Source organism: Peromyscus eremicus, chromosome 6, assembly GCF_949786415.1.
Source record: "Peromyscus eremicus chromosome 6, PerEre_H2_v1, whole genome shotgun sequence".
NCBI classification, from domain to species: domain Eukaryota; kingdom Metazoa; phylum Chordata; class Mammalia; order Rodentia; family Cricetidae; genus Peromyscus; species Peromyscus eremicus.
Genome location: NC_081421.1, coordinates 104,653,850 through 104,670,356, shown reverse-complemented (window position 1 = coordinate 104,670,356; position 16,507 = coordinate 104,653,850). Strand labels below are relative to the sequence as shown.

Sequence of the window (16,507 nt, the reverse complement as noted above, 5' to 3'; positions counted from 1 at the left end):
CAAAAGGAGTATTTAAAAATGTAAGTAAAACTCCTCTGCAAGAAAAGAGAAAACTGCCCAGAGAAGAGCCGGTGTGCACAAGCCTTGAACTTCAGGGCAAACTGAGCGCGGCTTGGTCAGAATTCAGTTTCCCACAGGCGGTTTCTTCATTACTTAACCGTATGAGTGGAAATTTGTGCAGAATAGAGGAACTTACGGGGGCGACTTGAACATTAGAAACTGCAGACTGATTTCTTTCGAGTGACAAGTAGGGGCTCCGAGACACAACTCCTCTTGGCTCGGCGAGACTGCCCCCCTGCACGGCCCACGTGGCCAAAGTAAACAGAAGGTGGGCCTGGGCGGGGAGAACCCCGGGCGCTGCCGGTTTGCAGCCTTGTGGAGTCTTGAAAGCACAGGCCCCTCGAGCATTTTTGGGCACGGTCTTGGAGAAATGGGGAGCGGCTTGGCTGGCCGACCGGGAAGGGAGGGTGGCAGGGCGTGGGGAGAGAGCGGGGAGCGGTCTGGTGCGGTGCTGGGAGCGGGAGCGCGGGGCCGGGGGCCTCCACGGAGCGCGCGGGAGGGAGCGGAGTTTCCAAGTGCGCCCCGGGGCCCCGCGGGGGACAGAGGCGCGGAGGCCCACGCGCGGGGGTGCGGCCGGCGGGCTGGGGGGGGGGGAGGCGGCTGCCGAGAGCCCCCGGGGCGGAGCGGAAAAGCGGAGGCCCCGAGCCCCCCGGGGAGGGAGCGAGCGCCGAAGCCCCGGTCCCGCGTCCCCGCGAACGCGCGAGCGCACAGCCGGGGGCCCCCGCCGCGCCCCCCGCGAACGCGCGAGCGCACCGCCCGCGCACCGCCCGAGCCCGCCCGCCCGCGCCGCTCGCATGCCAGTCACGTCCGCCCCCTCGGCGGCCGCCCGAGAGAGCCGGCCCCGGCGAGCCGGGAGAACAGACGTCAAACTGCCTTATGAATATTGATGCGGAGGCGAGGCTGCTTTCGTAGAGGAACAGAAGGAAGCAAGATGGCTGCCCTGTAGGATTTGTTAGAAAGGAGACCCGGCTGCGACGGTGGCGGACTGCGAGGCTAAGGGACCAGAACCAGGTCAGAGCATTGCTGTCCGCGCCTGTCTCTCTCTCTCTCCCTTTCTCCCCTCGCTCTTTTCGGCAGCCGAACTGTCCCTTTCCAAGCCCCCTCGCCTTCTCTCGGCCTGGCGGGGACTGTCATGTCACCCACAAATACCAAGAGGGAAGAGGGAAGCCTCACAAATTACTGGAGCTTCTTCAACATGGCTGACAAATATAGTTTTAATTTAGCACCACCACCACCCCCCTTCTGCAACCTGCACTTCTGGGGGTCCCTTCTTCCTACGAATGCGTGTGCCCCTGCTTACCCAGAAAACTTACCTTTGTACCTCCCACCAGCCGCTCTCCCGGCCTTTGAGTGTCAGGAAAGTGAGTGTTTTCTGGGGGCTGCCTTTCTGAAAGAGCTCATCTTTGGGGATCACCACTTTTCTTTTTGATCCTCCTCCCCCCTGTCCTTAGGGTCAGTCGTTCGAGTCCCTCGTTTATCCTCAGACACCCCGGAAAGAACACTGACCCGGTGTTTTTGACTCTTTTATCTCCAGTAGTGTTTGTTTGGGTCCTGTTCTGGGTTTGTGTCCCCGGCTTCCAGCACGTCCCCCCCCCCTTCCCCCGTGGACAACTACACTAGACAAATGTCACAGTGAGTGGATTCGGGATCCACTACGTGGAGTTTTTTTTTTTTTTTCTTTCTCTCTTTCTTTTTCTCTTGAGTCCGCGCGTTTTGTTAGTGGCGCTGAGTGAGAGAGGAAAGAATAGTTTCTCTGCTCCCCCAAACAAGACCAGAACCCACTTTTCTCAAGGCCCACAAGCTCTGCGTGGGCTGTACCTTCCAGTTTAGGAAATGGGTGTAGAGAATCTGTGCAAATCTGTGTGTTGGCTTTGTGCTGCCCCCGAATCAGCTTCGTTCTGTTCCCCGGTAAGTGACAGGCACACACAAAGGCAGGCGCAGGCCGAGGGAGGGGGCGGGAGAAGCGTTCCGAATTGGAGACAGCAAGGTCAGGGGTGCCCAAAGAAATGAAACCCAATCCTGGAGAAGATCTAACAGTCCCATCCAAATTTCCTTAACTCTGGCATTCACTCTTTTGGGGGGTCTTTCACCACGTCTCCTCCCCATACTCTTCACTCACATCCTGATTCCACCAGAACTGCTTACTTACTGTTAGAAAGCTAATAGGGTTTCTATGGAGAGTTTTCTATGTATGGCCAAACCAAGTGTGGCCTGGACAGACTCCTTGGAAGGTCGAGTTTAAGACATGTAACTTGGTGGCTAATGCCTTCATGATACACTTTTGAGCGCTTTGAGTGAATTTTCTCTTTCTGTTAATGATTTGGAATAGAAATAGGTTATTGTTTTGTTTTGTTTTGTTTATCCCAAGTTGTTTGCTTATAATTTCTTGAAATGTTTTGGTGTTTGCCTATCTGAGGAGCAGAATACATCCGTGGATTTTAAAAAAGACACAAGTCACACACAGTACTTTTGCTCTAATTAAGAATTATAATGACAAAATTCATACTCAGAAATACTCATAAGAATAAGATTGCATGTTCCAGGAAGTTGAGATTCACAGGGAAAATATATTGGTTTGGTTTAAGACTGTGGGTATTGTTGCCTGGTTAATGAAATCATTACATCTGCATTTTAATGGAAAGTTGAAATACTGAAGGGGAGTTAAATTCTCCATGTTTCCATGTGTGTTTTGTAATGCATTTTGAATACAGTACAAATTACAACACAAATATTAATTTTGAAAAGTGTTGTTAGCAGTACAGTGTTTGTGAAGGATTGGGGGTTAACCTTAAGTTCAGGAGGGACTGATTTGATTTCAAGGTAGAGGGAAAGGCACATCACTGTACCAGTCAAACCTCCAAACCTGCTCACCCTCACTAATTCACTTCACAAGTCTTTCTGCATTGGTTTTCGGAAACATGGCTAAGCTTGCTTTAAGCTTGGTCCTAGGGGCTCTTCCACATGACCAGAAGGAAGAAACATTACTCATCCCTGAACAGAAACAGTTCATTGGTTCTGATTTGCCCTCAAGTAATAGAGAAAACAGGGGTTTTCCTCCACAAATGTTTGTTGTTGGTTGAGAAAACTATGGTCAATTATGCCAGCAATCTAGAATGTAAAAAGAGTAATTTGGCAGGGCAGTGGTGATGCACGCCATTAATCACAGCACTCAGGAGGCAGAGGTAGACAAGGATCTCTGTGAGTTCAAGGCTAGCCTGGTCTAGTGTGTGGTGACATCTTTGAGGGCATGTTTTCAGATTCGTGATCTTTTATGTCCTCAAACTACTCAAAAGTGTTTTCCATTCCAATCAATAAAAATACCTAAATTGGCTTATATTTTTTTATGTTATTATAGAGGCCTGCTCTTTCCTGTCATGAAATTTAGAATCTTGTTACTTTGCGCATCTTAGTTTTATGCTGAAAATATTTTAAGAGTTTTGGAGAGCTGGGAGTGGTGGTGCACGCCTTTAATCCCAGCACTCGGGAGGCAGAGGCAGGTGGATCTCTGTGAGTTCGAGGCCAGCCTGGTCTCCAAAGCGAGTTCCAGGAAAGGTGCAAAAGCTACACAGAGAAACCCTGTCTCAAAAAAACAAAAAACAAAAAACAAAAAACAAAAAAAAAAGAGTTTTGGAGAAAAATTGTGTATTATTAAACACTTTGAGTAAAAATAACACTTTCTCATTTCTTAGAGAATTATTTAAGCAAACATGGGGTGAAAGGTCTACAATAACCTTTCATTTTCTGTATGTGTGCAAGTACCACCTAGGTATTCTAAAAGTTCTTAAGAGCTAGCTGTCTTAGTTGATTTTACTTTAGAAAAAAAAATATTAAACAATAACAAGATTGGTAGCTTTTAAAAATGCATTGTTTTGCCGGGCGGTGGTGGCGCACACCTTTAATCCCAGCACTCGGGAGGCAGAGCCAGGCGGATCTCTGTGAGTTCGAGGCCAGCCTGGACTACCAAGTGAGTTCCAGGAAAGGCGCAAAGCTACACAGAGAAACCCTGTCTCAAAAACAAAAAAAAAACAAACAAACAAAAAAATGCATTGTTTTGCATACTGAACTAATGAAAACTTAACTTGGAATGAGACTTTGCTTTGTTTAAATTCACTTATTGGCCAGATATTTTTAAAGCTTTCAGTAGATGACTGTTGTTTCAGTCTGTGCCAGGAACCTGGGGGGTGGTATGGGTTCCATGTGGCAACATATGGCCCTGCACACTGGCATTGCCATCACTTCCAGAGCAAGTGTGTACACCTGCTTTGGGCTCGCTAGGATGACTTCCCCGGTCCTTATTGGCTGCTGTATATGTGTTTCATTCTGGTTTCACTTGTTGAAGCTAGAAATTCCCTATCAATTGCTCTTAGCTCCACCCAGACCCTGTTGTAAGCCAAGTGCCACTATTTCCTTGTTTCCTAGCCTCATTTGGAAACCCTTTTTATGAATCACAGGCACACCTACAAGAAAGTCTCCTTTCCATCATTACCTAAGCAAATTAGTCCACTTTTAGGAAACAACCATCAAGTAAAATGTCTTAGAAAATGTTTGAGCTGGGTATGGTGTGTCAGGTCTGTAATCTTAGCACTTGGCAGGCTGAGGCAGGAAGATGACTAAAAATTTTGGACCAGCTGAGGCTAATGAATGAGACATCTCCAAAAAAAAAAAAAAAAAAAAAAAAAAAGAGATGTCTGTATTTTAGGATGTCTGGTATTTTTTTATTAGATCTGATATTTATGCTATAATTGCTTCTAACTTTTCATTTGTTATTTTTAACAATTGTTGCTTTTTATATAGGAGTGTTTGCTTTCACGTTTGTATGTACACTGTGTACATGTTTGGTGCCTTTGGAGGCCAGAAGAAGATATTGAATCCCCTGGATCTGGGGTTAGGTAGTTGAGAACTGCCATGTGGATACTGTTTGGAACCCAGATCCTAAGCCAAGTGCAGTGAGCCTTGTTAACTGCTAAGCCATTCCTCCACCCCCAAATTTCATAATCTTACATAGCTTATTGCTAGAAGACACATTATAATTGTGTCTTGAATGGGACAGTATTGATTCATTAAAGCCATACTTTCTCAAGGATTATGCCACCATTGAATAGTAATTCCTGGGGGCAGCAACAGTACCAAAATCAGCATCAGGAAAGTGTCTCCTAAGCCAACTTTACAGTTGGAGCCTTAGCTGTGGGAGAGTCCAGTTGCCAAGCAGACTGGTGGTTATCCTGGAAACTGTGCTAAAGAACACAACCACAGTGATTGTTGCCAAACACACAGTATTTACACGGGTCTGGTGCTCTGGTTTCTATTACAGTTGACTGCCAAAACTTTGTGAATACTGTGACATTATTGAATGAGGTTCTACAGTGCATCTGTTGGTGTGTAGGGCTCTAGCAGGGGAGGAGGCGCAGTCAGAGCATGTGGGTCACAATGAGCACAAGCAGGAAGAAATGTGTACACTTTACACTTGCTCACTTCCAACAGTATTCTGACTGTAGAATGGACATTGCAGCAAATTCCAAGCTTAAGCTAGATCTATCATTTTCCTCAATAAAATTGACTTTGAGTTGCCATTTCCAGTGTAGCAACTTCTCGCTTTTGACTTTCTCCATTTGTTGCAAAAGGTATTTAAGGGGTTAGAGAGATGGCTCAGTAGTTAAAAACACTTTGCCCCATCCTGAGGACTGGAGTTTGAATCCTAGCACCTACATTGGGTGGCTTACAAACACCTTTCACTTGTAGATGCAAGTATTCCAACACCCTGCTTCAACCTCTGCAGACACCTGAACACACACAAATAAAAATAAATAAATCTTAGGCTGGACATGGTGGTGCACACCTTTATTTTGTTTGTTTTTTATGTATTTTTGTCTGTGTATATTGCACTATGTTCCTGCAGTGCCAACAGGGGACCAGAAGAGGGCATCATCAGATCCCTAGGAATGAGAGTTACAGAAGATCCTTAATCCAACAAGTGAATGCTGGGAACTGATACCAGGTCCTGGAAGAGCAGTCAACGCTCTTAGCTTCTGGGCCATCTCTTCAGCTCTGGTTTAAGACAGGTCTTGCTATGGAGCCCGGGATGGCCTGGTTATTCCTATGCTGGCCCCAGACTTACTGAAGTCCTCTTGACTCTGTCTTCTGATTGCCGAGGTTCCACGATGCCTTATGGTGCCTATGTAAGAAACTAGAACCCAGTGCTTTAAGCTCACGAAAGATTGTTGTTCAAAACTAATGTGAAATCATATTCTAAATAGTCTGAGAATTAAAATCAGATGAATAAACCGGGATGAAGTATTTTTGAGAGATAATTTAGGGCATAAAATAGATCTGTTGTACCAAAAATACTGCAAATGTTTCTTTTAAATTAGATTTCTTCCTGTCTGTTGAGAACTTGCTGATTTCTCTGTTTTTATTCACTACAGAATCTAGTAAAAACTTTTTTTTTACTAGAACATGTGTCATCTGTACTCAAAGCATAATGGGAAAATAATGTAAGAGGCCTTGGTGATGGTGTGGTGGTAGGTAGTGATGCTCTTTTTCCTGTATGTAATTTCTACAGGAAATGGAAATGGCTCCTGCTAAACTCACCCATCTTCAGCATGGCAGGTAGTGGCTTTTATTACATTTCTGCTGGGATTACATATTTTTAATTGAAGCTTTTATTCAAATAGTTGTAAAATCTATGCAGTTATATGAAATAATGGAGACAGAACCTGTGTACACCACCTGGTCTCCTCTAGGAGTACCATTTGCACAACTTTTGTACAGGAAGCCAGCCTTGATTCAGTTCTTTGTGATGTGTGTGTGTGTGTGTGTGTGTGTGTGTGTGTGTGCGCGCGCGCGCTTGCATATGTTGAGGGTCAAACTCGGGGCCTCAAACATGCTAAGCAATTACTTTCCCACTAAGAGATAGTGGTTTGTTTGTTTGTTTGGCCTTTGTTGTTGTTTTCAAGATAGAGCCATGCTCTGTACCCCAACCCGGCATAGAACTCATGGCAATCCTCCTGTCTTAGCCTCTGTAGTGCTGTGATTGCAGGCATCCAATTCTGTCTTTTTCTTTTCTATTTTCTTTTCTTTCTTTTTTTTTTTTTGAGCCAGGGTAGTCCAGGATGGTCTAGAACTTGGCTTCCTCCTACTTCAGCTTTCTGTGTGGTTACAGATGTGCCCTGCAAAGCATGTCTGCTTGTCTGCCTGTCTTACTCGACTTCCTCCAGTTTGGTTGTCCTCATTCATTCCTGTGGATACTTAGTTCTTTATCACATAATCTTGAGCCCAGAGAAGCTAGGCATGGTGCTCCATCATGCATGTGTTGTACCATTATATTTTAGCAAAATATATCCAGTTTTATATATACAGCCTTTTACAGTTAGTTAAGGAGAGGGGACCTAAGAAATAGTAAAAGGGGGGCTGGAGAGATGGCTGAGAGGTTAAGAGCACTGACTGCACTTCCAGAGGTCCTGAGTTCAATTCCCAGCAACCACACGGTGGCTCACAACCATCTGTAATGAGATCTAGCACCCTTTTCTGTATACATAATAAATAAATAAATCTTTAAAAATAAAGAAATAGTGAAAGGACTATCTGTAAAAATGGCTATCATTGTTTAAATGGATGGATGCTGAATTTATAGTGAGATCTGGAAATGAAATTTCTAGATTGAATATTTTAGTAACAAATTACTAGACAATTTTTGTATCTTATTTACCTGAAAACAGAGGGCATTAGAGACCATAGTCAGTTTCTAAAGATTGATTTTTTTTTTTCAAGACAGGATCTCACCATGTAGACCATGCTGGCCTCAGACTCATGAAGATCCCCCTGCCTCTGCTTCTCAAGTGCTGGGATACAGTCAAGGCATTCCCACTGCACCCAGCTCCCCGATTTCTCTTAGTACTTTGGGAATCACTTCAGGGACAGTAGGTTTTTATAGTCCAATCATTGTCCTTTTTAGTTATTTACTACTTTTTAGTATTCCGTTTTTACTTTTTTGTGTGTTTGTTTGTTTGTTTGTTTGTTTTTTGAGACAGGGTTTCTCTGTGTAGCTTTGCGCCTTTCCTGGAACTCACTTGGTAGCCTAGGCTGGCCTCGAACTCACAGAGATCCGCCTGGCTCTGCCTCCCGAGTGCTGGGATTAAAGGCGTGTGCCACCACCGCCCGGCCCCGTTTTCACTTTTACGAACTTCCAAAAGTTTATTTTTCTTCCTTGCAAAGTTGGCATATTTTAATTGGTTGTTTTTGTCTTACTAAGCAGTCCAGGCTGACTAAAACTCGATGTAGCACAAGATGGCCTTGGCATTCCTCTCTCTTCTCCCGCTTGAGACAGTGTCTTCTTATGGTACCATCAAAATAACAAGTGTCCCGCCTCAGGCCCCAAGTGCTAGGATTACAAGCACGTACCATGATGCCCTATTTGCCCTTGAACTCCTCCTGATCCTCCTGCCTCAGCCTGCTGACTGTCAGATTGACTGCATCTGTTGTTGATTTTTCAAAAGGTAAATTTTATGTGTATGACTATATTGCCTGCATGGATGTCTGAGGATCCTGTGTGTCTCATGTCTGAGGTCAGAAGAGGGCATCACTTCTCCTGGAACTAGATTAACAAACAATTGTGAGCCATCTTGTAGGTGCTGTGTACTGAACCTAGGTCCTCTCCAAGAGGAGCAAATGTTCTGAACTGATGAGCCATTTCTTCAGCCCCTGCTGTTGATATTTTTAACTTACTTTTATAAATAATTTCTGTGAAAAATAAAACCTATTCAAAACAAAACAATGTGTCATTATTTCTGCTGATGCACTGCTCTCTTTAGAGAGCACCACCTATGGGCAGGCACAGGTGGAGGCTGCCTGCCATTAAGGTATCCCCTTCAGTGCCCTGGGTTTTGGCTGCTGTGACTGTTCTGAGGTACCATATTTTGTTCTGTGGGCACTTCAGCCGCAGTAATTGTCATTGTCGTGGCTTCATGGACATTGCTAAAATGTATCAAATTGCCCACTTTCATCACAGAATATTGTACTTCAGTCAATGGAAACTATCCACATAACTGTCAAATAGGTTTTTAATTTCAGTATTTTCTCCTGAAATTTGTGTTTTGTCTTAAAAAAAAAAATAACAGGAGCTTAAATTATGATAATGGAAGCCAGGGGGTGTGAAATGATATCTGAGTTACTCTTCTCTTTTTCTTCCCTGTCTGTAGTTAGAAGGTCACCCCTTAGAAAAAGACCTTAATCCTTAAGGTAGACAGTGATGCCCAGCCACAGCTGGGTTCTGTCCTCCACACCCTGGCCCACTTCTGCCCGTTTGCTTTTGTCTGTCTGTCCTTTCTGCACGTCCCCACTGATGCACAAAGTCTCTGATCTGAAGTCTCTTCCTGTTGGCTGTAGCATGAACTCAGCTCTTTGTGCCTTTCAAGACTTTTGCATTAAAAGGCTCTCTTTGCCCAACCTGTAATTAGGTCAGGATGTTAGCTTTTGGTTTGTTTTATTGCATACATTAGAGTGAGAAGGGGTTGGGGATTTAGCTCAGTGGTAGAGTGCTAGGCAAGCACAAGGCCCTGGGTTTGGTCCTCAGCTCTGGAAGGAAAAAAAAAAAAAAAAAAGGAATGAGAAATCATTTCTGCAAATAAAGTGGCCAATCAACTGTCAGTTTCAGGCAAGAATCTATAAATAAATAAATAAATAAATAAATAAATAAATAAATAAATAAATACCTTTAAGATATGAGGGAAGAAGAAATCCCCCAACTTAGAAGTGCTTAACACATAATTTTTTCTTTTAGTAAAAACTTAGACAGGTGTATCTTAGGAAGAAAGAACATATTTTAAAATTGATACTCCCAGTTCTGCTTGACAAATTTCAGATGTCACCTAAATGATTAATTAGTTTTTGACCTGTGATATTACATTAGGTTTAGGTTGATATTCAAGCAAGACTATTTTAATTTAGAAATTTCTAATTCATGGGAAAACACTGGCAGAAAAAAAAGCTAGTAAATATTTCTATGTATGGCTCCACTTATCGATGGCTTGGTTGGTAATGCCCCTTATCAATCAATAGTTGGGATTTGATTACTACTGAAAATAGCCATTACCTTTGGGAACTAAACTTTCTGTAGCTTGAAGTGATCTCTTTCTCCTTTTAAAACATTTTTTTTCAAGTAAAAAATTTTATATGCATTAATTTTTTTTCCCACATACAATTTGAAGTCATTTCTACAGAGTGTATATATTTCTAGTGTTGAGATATAGGACATATCATTTTTAAAATTTAAGATTTGGGCTGGAGAGATGGCTCAGCCATTAAAGGCTAGATTCACAACCAAAATTAAAATTTAAGATTTATTTTTATTTTATTTTCTAAGTGTTTAGTCCACATGAATGTATGTGCACCATATGCAAGCCTGGTGCCAAAAGAGGGTGTCAGATCCCCTAGAACTTGAGTTACAGATGATTGTGTAGTGACATGTGGGTACCAGGTTGAACCCCAATCCTCTGGAAAAACAGCTAGTGCTCTTAACCACGGAGCCATCTCTTCAGCTCCAGCATATTTCGTTTTAAAGTGATTTAAACATCCAGGAAAGACTAAAGATAAACTGTCCTTATTAGAGTGGATTCCTTGTCATCCGCATGCATGTTTTTTATGGCTAACAGAGGTGTCTGTGTGCTACTGAAGCATTCAAGTCTTTTACAGCGGACCCTGTCACTTGGACACGTGGGCGGTGCTCAGGCAGCACTGTTTACAAACACTGGGAGGGAGGATGCTTTGTGTGTCTGGAGCCAGGTACCCACCCCCTTAATTAATAGTCACGAAACCCCTTTCTGGTTCTGACCAGGTCATAACCCCAAGATCAAGGTGTTTCCCTGAGGCCTGCCCAGTGCAAAGTCTACTTAACCAAAGCCTGGCCCAGCCTCTGTTCAAGGTTAGGTTAATCTTTTTTTTTTGCCTCTGGTGGCTTGCACAGCAGGTTGTGCTAGCCTTTTTGTTTGTTTGTTTATTTTGGTAGATGGTGCATTGGTTCTGTCATTTACAATTCCCAATGCATGAAGGAAGTTCAGCCCATTCTTGCAAACACCTTTAAAAAGACAATCAACAGTGATTAAAAAAAAAAGGAGCTAACTGAAGGGAAATTGTAATCAGAGTATATTGTATGAAGAAAAGCTTATCTTCATTCTGAGGTCTTGAGAAGTGAATCCGTGATCCAACTCCCAAAAAAAGTAGGAACTATGGCCAGAGATAGTTGATACTTTCCACCCCACACCCGGATCTGAAATCTACCCGCATGGCTGCTGCATTCCAGCTCCACCTCCCCCTGGGGTTAACACAACAGTAATAAAGCTTTCCCTTGATACTTAGTTCCTCCTTTCCCTAGTTGATTTCTGCAGATTTTCATTTGTATTTTTGAGGTTAAAAAAAAAGCATCATGAAATTAAATGTCTGCTCTTGTGTATGTTTGATTGTGTTACAGTTGTAAGCAGGCTGGTTCTGAAACGTAAAGTATGAGCAGGTTGTGAGTTGTGTTTGTATTGTATCCAGCCATGGTTTCCCTGACATTTCATCATCTGAAAGTGGAAGTTGCATGATTACTGCTTGGATTTTAACCACCTTCAATCCAATTTTAAATCATGTATTAGATCTGGAAAAACATAGCTCATGTTCAGCATTGTGCATTGTTACAGGATCATTACTTGGAGGAGTGATCCCTTTATTGCCTGGTGGTCCTTGGCACTGAACTTGACATAGTGCCTAGTCACTGAAGAGGTGGAGGGCCACTGCCATCTTTGTATTGTTGCAGTCAGATACACTAGCTCCTCTTGTCACCTGTTTGTGAGTGTCCACTGCTATCCTTGTATGGAAATAAACCTGTCTTTAGAAATATTAAATGATAGCATGCATGATTTAAAAACTAGTAATACTAAGGAGTGGGTGGGGTGGTGGCTCATGCCTGTATTCCCAGCACTTGGGAGGTAGAGCCAGGAAGATTTAAAATTCAAGGTCATCTGAAGGAGAATTTGAGGTCAGCCCCTTCTTCAGGTGTTGGGATTAAAGGTGTGCACCATTACACCAAGTATTTGGGTTTGTTTTCGTTGTTGTTGTTTGTTATGTAACCCAGGCTACCCTGGAGCTTGCTAGATATTGGAGGGTGACTTTGAACTTCTGATCCTATTGCCTACAAGTGGTGGGATTAAAGACATGCACCACCACACTTGATACAATATAAACATTTAAAATAATATAATGAGAAGTATGATTTTTGCCAGCTGGTGGTAATGGCACATACCTTTAGTCCCAGCACTAAGGGAGGCAGAGGCAGAAGGATCTCTATGAATTCAAGGCCAGCCTGGCTTATAGAGCAAGTTCCAGGACAGCCAGGGCTATGTAGAGAAACCCTATCTTAATAAATAAATAAATAATAAAAAGAAGTATAATATTTATTCTTCTTCCTTACCGCAGAACATTTAATTTTTAAAATTGAACAATGCCATATTAATTTCCCTGACCTTACCCCAATGTGTAAGATGTGAAACTTAGTATTTCTCATATCATTTCTTTTTTTTTCTTCCCTGCCTTCTACCATGAAATGTTTTCTATATTTGTTTATTGAAAGTATGAGGGAGAGTGTTTCACTGGCCCCCAATTTTCTGTTTTTCTATGCTATTATTTCTTATTGGTAAGTACATATTCTATCTTCTTAGGGCAGAGGATATAGCTCGTAGATCTTCAAGTGTAAGCGAGACTTGCTTCGGTATGATTCCAGCCACACAAAAGAAAAAATGATATTGTGGTGTGCATGTATAGCTGGTTTTCTTGTGTTTTGTTTCTCATTGCTAAAAAAGTACATCACTTAGTGTCGTGATTCTAATGTCTAGACCTGAGCACATGGTGTGGTAAAAGTGCAGAGCAGGAAGAGCAGTCCTGACATGGGATTTGGCTTGCTTCAGGTGCAGTATGTTATATGCATCCATTTAAGTAAATTTTGTTTCCTTATATTCTTGAAATTCCTTCAAATTATGCTCTATTTTAGCTTCCTTTATATCCAGTCTCAGTATTAACATTCACTTTCTCTTGGAAACTCTAGTTGCTTCTTTTGTTCTTTCTTAAATAACTGTCTCTAGTTCTGAGTGTGTGCCTGTGTCGGGGTCTGTGCGTTTGAGTGCTGGTACCCATGGATCTCTCATCTCCTGTTGTAACACTCAGGGTCTCTGTTCGGTTTTTCATCCTCCCTGTGCTTCCTCACGGTTCACTCTCTCATAGTCTCCTCTTCCACACTGGTCAACACCTCTAACCATTTTGGGAGTTCAGGAGATACTGTAAGTGCTTAACCTGTTCAAAATGCTTTACATTTTCCTGCATGGTTAATAGACAAATGTGATTAAAAATCATTTGGAGTAACTAAAAATTTTATTTTTCAGAGACAGTCTTACAGTGTAGTGCATGCTGCTCTCAAATTCTAGATCCCCCTGCCTCCGATTTCCAAGTAGGGATTGCAGATATGCACTACCACACCTGGAAGTTTGGAATCATTTTGACTAAGAATGTAGGAGACATTGGTAGATTACTAACCATCTGGTATTGCTCGTGCAATATCTGATGTCAACATTTAAAACATTCAACCGCTTCTTATGAAACTGGACTCTTTAGCTACAAAATCTTGTTACAACTTAAAATGTTCTTTTTTTGGCTGGGCGGTGGTGGCACACGCCTTTAATCCCAGCACTCGGGAGGCAGAGGCAGGCAGATCTCTGTGAGTTCAAGGCCAGCCTGGTCTCCAAAGCGAGTTCCAGGAAAAGTGTAAAGCTACACAGAGAAACCCTGTCTTGAAATCCCCCCTCCCCCCAAAAAAAAATCTTTTTTTTTTTTTTTTTTTTTTTTGCTTTTTGAGGCAGGGCTTCTCTGTGTAGCTTTTGGAGCCTGTCCTGTAACTCACTTTGTAGAACAGGCTGGCTTTGAACTCACAGAGATTCACCTGACTCTGCTTCCTGAGTGCTGGTATTAAAGGGGTGAGCCACCACCTCCTGGCATATATTCTTAACATTGTGATCATGTACAATCTTTTTGTTGTTGTTTTTCCAGGCAGGGTCTCACTATGTAGTTTACAGAGATTCGCCTTCCCACAAGTGCTGGGATTACCCTAACTCTATACAATCTTAAAATAAGAACCTTCATTCATTTCAAGGAATTTTTCTTCTGTTATCACTCTATTTCTTTACCTATTTTTCTTATCTTTGTGGGATTTCTACTAATTGTTCATTAAACCTGCCTGAACTGAATCTTCATGTTTGCTAAAGTCCTCACATTTTCACACTAGATTTCAAAAGTATCCATCCAATGTATGCAAGTGAAGCTGGGTTTGCAGATAGATACTGGTGCAATACAACTTCCCAGCAGCTGCTGGAGCAAAGGAAACATTTGTATCTAGAGTGCTCTTCACAATGGCAACTGTATTCTTTTAAGATGTTCTTAGAATGTTACAATATTCCAATTATATTATGTGCTTAAAAGGTCTTTGCAATAGCTTCAAAATATAAAAATGATTTGCAACATCACAATTGAGTTTTTTAATTTAATTTTTTTCATTTATTGTTATTTATTTATTTATTTTTCTATTATCAGCTTGGTACAGTACAAATTCTTATCCTAATAGTATGTTTCACTGAGGCTTGCCCAGTGATTGAGTAAAACCAAAACTTATTATAAGCCACAGTTATCCTAGGGTCCCCCCTGCTATGTAGCCTCCCTGGTTCTGTGGGTTGCAGTCTGATTGTTCTTTGCTTTATATCTAGTATCCACTTATGAGTGAGTACATACTATGTTTGTCCTTCTGGGTTTGGTTTGCCTTGCTCAGGATGATATCTTCTAGTTCCATCCATTTGCCTGCAAATTTCATGCTGTCATTGTTTTTCTCTGCTGAGTAGTACTCCATTGTATATATGTGCCACATTTTCTTAATCCATTCTTCAGCTGACGGGCTGTTGAAGATACTTTCTTTTTTCCATTGTATAGTTTTGGATTCTTTGTCAAAAATCAGGATTAATGTCAGGGTCTTCAATTCTATTCCATTGGTCTGTATGTCGGTTTTTATGCCAGTACCAAGCTGTTTTTATTACTATAACTCTATAGTAGAGCTTGAGGTCAGGGATGGTGATGCCTCCAGAGGTTGCTTTATTATACAGGATTCTTTTATATGAAGTTGAGTATTGTTCTTTCCAAGTCTGTGAAGAATTGTGTTGGGATTTTGATGGGGATTGCATTGAATCTGTAAGATTGCCATTTTTACCATGTTAATCCTACCTATCCATGAGCATGGGAGATCCTTCCATTTTCTGATATCTTCAATTTCTTTCTTTAGAGACTTAAAGTTCTTATCAAACAGGTCCTCCACTTGTTTAGTTAGTGTTATCCCAAGGTATTTTATATTATTTGTGGCTATTGTAAAGGGTGATGTTTTGGTGACTTCTTTCTCATCCCTTTTATCATTTGTATAGGAGGGCTACTGATTTCTTTGAGTTGATCTTGTATCCTGCCACTTTACTGAAGGAGTTTATTAGCTGTAGGAGTTCCCTGGTAGAATTTTTGGGGTCACTTATGTATACTATCATATCATCTGCAAATAGTGAAAGTTTGACTTCTTCCTTTTCAATTTGTATCCCTTGATCTCCTTTTGTTGTCTTATTGCTCTGGCTAGAACTTCTAGTACTATATTGAATAAATATGGGGAGAGTGGACAGCCTTGCCTTGTTCCTGATTTTAGTGGAATCGCTTTGAGTTTCTCTCTGTTTAATTTGATGGTGGCTGTTGGCTTGCTGTAAATTGCCTTTATTATGTTTAGGAATGTTCCTTGTATTCCCGATCTCTCTAAGACCTTTATCACGTAAGGGTGTTGGATTTTGTCAAAGGCTTTTTCAGCATCTAATGAGATGATCATGAGGTTTTTTCCTTTCAGTTTGTTTATATGGTATATTACATTGACAGATTTTCATGATTGAGTTTTAAACAACCTAACTATAAGCAGAGGGGAGGTCAGGTCTCCTACAAAATAAACATTACCTGAGATCCCCAGCTGATTCCTGCCTTCCAAGGGTGTGTTGGCTAACCTTGAGGCTAGGAGAGATTGTAGTCTCTTTCAGCTAGCTTGTCCTTGGTATTAGCAAGCAGTCATTAATGGGTGTGGTGGTGCACACCTTTAATCCTAGCACTTGGGAGGCAGAATCAGGTTATCTCTGAGTTTTAGGCCAGCCTGGACTACATAGCGAATTCCAGGATGGTCAAGGCTACATAGTGAGACCTTGTCACAGGGTCTAGAGGCTGTTAAGAGCTCTTGTTGCTTTTCCATAGGACCTGAGTTCAGTTCCCAGAAGCCACATGGCACATGGCGGCTCACAGCCATCTATAACGTCAGTTCCAGTGGGTCTGATGCATTCTTCTGATCTAGCACTAGGCACTAGGCACACAT

At 42.2% G+C, this 16,507-nt stretch overlaps 1 protein-coding gene across 1 annotated transcript in view; it reads left to right on the top strand.

Annotated features, from left to right (window-relative positions):
* The first annotated feature begins 977 nt into the window (after positions 1–977).
* Tet2 (tet methylcytosine dioxygenase 2) overlaps positions 978–16,507 on the top strand; it is a 78,534-nt gene continuing 63,004 nt past the window's right edge. The window contains exon 1 of the mRNA XM_059266286.1: positions 978–1,071. The gene's annotated coding sequence lies outside the window, so the exon portion shown is untranslated. The remainder of the gene's footprint in view (positions 1,072–16,507) is intronic.